Here is a 6,000-nt window from a genome sequence, read left to right on the forward strand (position 1 = left end):
AGTTTGAATTACAGTTTCTTTTTGCTTGGTCATAAGGCAGAATTATTCAATAGCTTGAAAAAAATAAAACAACTAATAAAATTTCTAAAGATAAATCATCAGTACTCAATCCTAGATACAAAATAAAAGTTTAGAGTTGATATTACATATTTTTGCGAAGAACAGAGAATATCTCCATGCAGCACTGTCTTTCCTCCTTTTTCTTCCTATGGTAAGGGTTTTTGTTTGTTTGTTTGTTTGTTTGTTTGTTTGTTTGTTTTTACCAGAAGACTGATGCCTCTCAAAGCCTTGTTTTAAAGTTATTGAGTTTCAGAACTTCCCATCTTCTAAAATAAGTTGTTTTCGAACTATAGCCTAGGATCTCTGGGGTAATCCCATGGACCACAAATGGTCTACAAAAGGTAACAGAAAAAAGTATGCCTACTGAAAGCTTACATTCACTGTCCTCAGACCTGTTCCCTCAATGGAAAAAAATCAAGGGTGTGTTTCTTGTAAAAGCCAAAATCTAGGCAACCTAACCTGTTTGGAAACAAACACTTATGACATTAGATATTTCTGTATTTTGCTTATTTTACGATGTATTAATGTAACTATCATTATTTAAAGCACATGCTTAGCAAGAAAAGCATGTATATTACAAGAAACTAAGCAGACTGTGAAGGAAAAAACATGTTAAACTTTTGGTTAAAAGTGGAATGAGCCTCCAGGGTCAGTGCATATAACACTGATGAAGCAATGAATTCCAAGATTGTCTTTGGAGAATACCTTATCTAACTAAGTGCAAAGTTTAAGGTCATGTGACAAATATCTGGCTATCATTAAATGACAGTTTACATCTGGACAAGAGAATCAATATCCAGGAAAAATCAGCATATGTTTTCATAAATTAAACCCATGTGATAAAAATTCTAAAGTGCAAAAAGAAATTACTCCTATTTCATAGCCAGTATTATTACAGTCCACTGCCCATTCTCTGTATTTTAGGAGTTATGATGTCTCATGAAGTTTATCTGAGTGCCTCCAGAAATTTGGTGTTCAGAACTGGCTGAATCTTAATCGCAGATTACTTAACTTTTGTCATCCCTTGGCATGGATCTGTTACCACAGAGACAATCAATTTGTCTGAATCAATGCAGTCTGAACAATGGAGTAAATGGAAAACTTTTCACAGCAAGAAGCATTCAATTTCATTCTTGAGCGACAACAACTCAGATTGTCTATTCTGCCGGCCAAGCAAGACAATTCCATTGTTCCAGACTTAACAGGCATTGTGGCAAAGGACATGAAAACTCTTTTTTTTTGTTTTGTTTTGTTTTGTTTCCAGAAATGTTAGGGCACAGCACTATGCAGCATAAACCTCAATAACTATTTTACATTAAATCTTGTCAAATTTGGAACATAATATTTGACATCATGATCTGGTCATATCTCTTTATTCCTATTGTCACACCTGTATTTTTTTTTGTGTGCAAAATAGCAAAGAGAATGGAGAGTAAGATATTCATAGTCTTGAATAAATATATATATATATATATATAATTTTCCTTTTTAGGAAGCTTAGGGGTTGCTAAATATTCTTTCTCTAACAGATATGAAATTTCAGTTTTTCATCTTCTCTCCCTTTCTAATTTTGTCCTTTCACATTCTTCCAAAAGCAAGCATAGTTAGGTCAGCCACTGTTGACTCCACCATTAATGACATTAGGACAATGACATACAGGTAATCAAGGATTGCATTTTTTTAAAAAGATCTATAATATCATGGGATATTTTGTAGAACTAAAAATACATTTCCTACTGCTGTGTTGCTCAAAATACCTTTTCTTTTTTTCTTTGTCCTTAGAAACCTAAGTGTATCAATTAAACTCCATTCCACAATATTTGCTCAAAGTTTACCTTATCTTTGAAGGAAGGTTTTCTAGGGAAAGGCTGCTATTAGACTAAAATGATTACACAGGTATCTGAAAAATATTTTGCTGGCTTAATTTCCTTGAAGATATTAGTGTCATTCCATTACATTTCAACCAATGGGGGCTCTATGGTACAATATTCACCATAGTTATTAAAAGCATAAAGTACTGAAAGATGTGAACTTTAGCAGAGCAACATTTTTGTGGGGAGTAAATCTTTTACTTTTGAAAAATAAATATTTCTTTAATCACATATTACAGACATTTTAACCACAGATTTCTGAACAGCACATCTGTTCCTATGTCCACAGTGACGCATCATGTGGTGACATGTCCCAGCTATTTATGTCAAGTAGGCCATGTTACATCGGTAGGACATGATGTTAAAAAGAATAGGGAATTCTTAAAACAGATGCAAACTATAATATATACAAAACTGGGTATTCGCATGTTTGCATGTGGATGCCAAAAAGAAATGGATGCCTTCACATTAAAAAGAAAGGTTGCAGTTCTGATGTCAGTTTTGGCCAGTTAAGCTCAGGATGTGAACTCATGAAGAAAAATGTGTGCATGGGTATGAATAGGGGGGGGCTCACCCTATTATTTAATGGAATTACTACAAGTAAAATATCAAACTATGGAAGGGTATCAATGTCTCCCTGGTTATCTTTAAAATTATTGTTCCATTCCATACCTGATTCTGTTATCCAAATCCTTCTAGCTTTTCCAAAGGCATAGCAGTTTCTGAGATGTTTTTACATGTCATCTGCTGTTACTTGATTCCCATTGGAGATACTGAAATTTTAAGTTTGGAATTCCTGATTTATTGGAATGTCTCCAAAATGTTTCTGGATCAAAACCAAATAACTTGGCCTAAAAATATCACATTCAAAAGAATGTGATATCACATTCATTCTGTTCAAAATGAAAAAGCACTTATCCAAAACTAAAGTAGGTGAGAAATTTCTCATAATTAAAAAATGAGTAATCAAGAAAAGAGAAAAAGCATTACAGCATCTTAAAAATTCAGCACTCATTATTTTGTATATATCCCTTTTAAATACGAATTTGAAATGATGCCATGTCAGATAGACAAGGTAGAAGTAACCCTGTCATTAACAGAAATTAATTACCCATCTTTAAAATTGAGAGAATGTGTAAAGCTCTGTTATAAAGAGACCATACATGGAAGAAATCAATATAGATATAAAAAAAATGTAATACAACAGATTTTTAGCACACTGAGATTAAGCTCAGGGACATCTTCTTACTATATATATATATGTTTACCTACAAAATGACCTTACTACAAACACACCCAGCCTTTGCAGAGTTCATGAGCAAATTTTGCAAATATGCATAAAGTAATTTAAGAACATAAAATTTGCCTTGATTAAAACAAAGTAAACAAAAATATTTTGAATTTACATGCAAGGTTGCCAGCATAAACAAGATTGGCTAGCAAATTCCCTCTCTACTTTTCCTTGGACTAACTCCCTGCTGCATGGTGCTCTTTTATGCTTATAACTTGATTGCAAAATGACCATAAAATACTGCTTTTCTGGTAGTAATATGCATGTACTTTGTGAAAAGCAGATACAAGATTACTTATATGACCTCAGGAAAGCATTTCCAGATTTGCAACCTTTTTCTTCTTAAAATACAATTTGTTAAAGTAAAATAAAATTCCCTATTATACCTCTTTCCTGAGAGTTACCTGAGAGTTTCCTGAGTGTTAAGTTCAAATTCATAGCTAACTAAATCTTTTATTTCAGAACTTACAGATGTAAGTCAGCAAGTAACACTATATTTGGAGCGTCTCAATTTTGTCACAAACAGTTTGACAGATCTCAAAAAGAAATATTATTTTCAAAATTTTAAACAGGTGTAAAGCTGGTCTTTGTGATTATGCAGTCAGCAAGAAAAGATCCATTTCTAGCCACAATCACAATGACCTGTAGGATGCCACACACACACACACACAAAAAAAACTATTCACTTTGGAATCTTAAGACTTGACATCCAATCCACAAATGAGACCCACTTATTTCTGCTTTTACTAAATAATCATTAAGCTTTGTTTAATTATTCTTCAGTGTTTACGTCTTTCCTCTATGTTAAATGAAACGAGCTGAGTTAGCAGTGTTCTGTCTGAATATATGGTCAATGAACTTCTGTTCTAAAGAAAATTTCAACCCATACCAAAATTTGCCAAACTTAATATAGGTATATCAGAATTTTTTTGGACAATACATGGAGTAAAAATCAAAGGCATTTTCGAGGTGACAGTATACCACTATTAATCAAATCAAATCAATAAAATAAAACATTTATTTAACATACACAGTTATCCACAAGCCTTCATGTCAATAACGAATGCAGTTAACCTCACACCTACTCTCCTCCCATTTTGGGACATTCTGAACAATGTTTAGAATAAAAAATAAAGAAAGCAATTAGATACAGAGAAGTATTATTCCAGGATCTGAATCTCAAAAGGAGTCCTAAAAAAAAATAAAATTATGTCTAACAGCTAGGAATGAGTATTAGAGTACAACATGAACATGAATACAAATTCATTGGAAGAAGTTTATTGGTAGATTACTATCATATTAGAAGGATATATTCAATATCATACAGTATCATGCCATAGCTGCTTGTCCTGGGTGTGGTCCATTTTTCATTAGGGAGATGGATGATGAAATAGAGAACGCATTTTTTCAATTTACAAAAAAATGTCGTACAGGGACAACCCACAAATATTTGGCAAGACAGGGTTAGAATTCAAAGTTTTCTCAACAGAAATGACTTGAAAACAGGATTCGGTGCAGTGAGAGAACCAAATGTTATCTCTGTCAGAATAATCAGGTGAATATGTTTAATGAGTAACAAGAAGACAGACAATGGTAAGGAGAGGTTTTAGAAGACTGTATATGAGATATCACTACTACGTCCACTGTATAAATAAATAAATAAATAAACAAATCAATAATCTTGATTTTATAAAGAATAATATATTTTAGACATTAAATCTACATCATTAAATTTAGGAATTAGTCACCAGAGATAAAAGCCTCAAAGTGGAGTCCAGTTGGCAGGACCAACAGAGAAGTTCTAGAATAATGATCGACTGCCATGAAAATATGGTAAGTCAACAATGATTTAGCTAAACAGCAAAAGAAGAGAGGTGAGGAATATGTTCAGGTGAAAATGTGGTCACTACAGAAATGAAAAAAAAAAAAAAAAGAATTTTTTCTATGTTCATTTAAAATAAACAGTAAACAGATTTAAACTAATAACAGTGAATGTACAACACAAATAAAAACAAACATACAAAAATATCTCTTAATAGCTGGGAAAACTGAGAACATGCAGAGATAGTTCAGGAATAATGCAATATCTCCATCATAGGATGATCTTCACTTTTTTTTTTTTTTTTTTTTTTTAGATATAATCTATCCTGCTTTAGGGAGGCAATATGGATTAGACAAGGGCTCATAATGCTGTCACATGGTTTTATTCATTTTCAAACTACCTGACTCCAAATTACTGAAATTGTATAAGTATTTTTATATTAAGACAACAGTAGACAAAGACACTACAAACGATCTTACAACAACTACACCACTGTGGGCCAAAATGTAGCAAAAATATTCTACCAATTTTTTTCAGATATAAAAATGCAGTCTGAATTTTTATCTAACCAAGACTGCTGGTGCATTTTGTTGTATGAATGAATGAAGGTTAAGGGAATCAGTACACTTTTCTACCATAAGAACAATATGGGTCTGAAAAAAATATATATATAAAAAAATCCAAGCACACTGTGCTCAAGCCTTAAGTTAGTTGCATCTGAACTAGCAGGCGGCATCTGAATTTTGTTTACCTAAGTTATCTATGTTTAAATCAAAAAGAGTTTACATTGTAATTCTTCAATGTTCTAAAAAGTCTAATTCAAATTATTAATTATATTTGAAATTTATTACATTGATGGTGGTGAGACATTGAAACAAGTTGCTCAGAGAAGTTGTGGATATTTCATCAGTGGAAGTGTTCAGAGTCAGGTTGGATGGGACCTTGAGCAACCTGAT

The sequence above is a fragment of the Anser anser genome (assembly GCF_964211835.1).
Source record: "Anser anser genome assembly, chromosome: 2".
Taxonomy (NCBI): Eukaryota; Metazoa; Chordata; class Aves; order Anseriformes; family Anatidae; genus Anser; species Anser anser.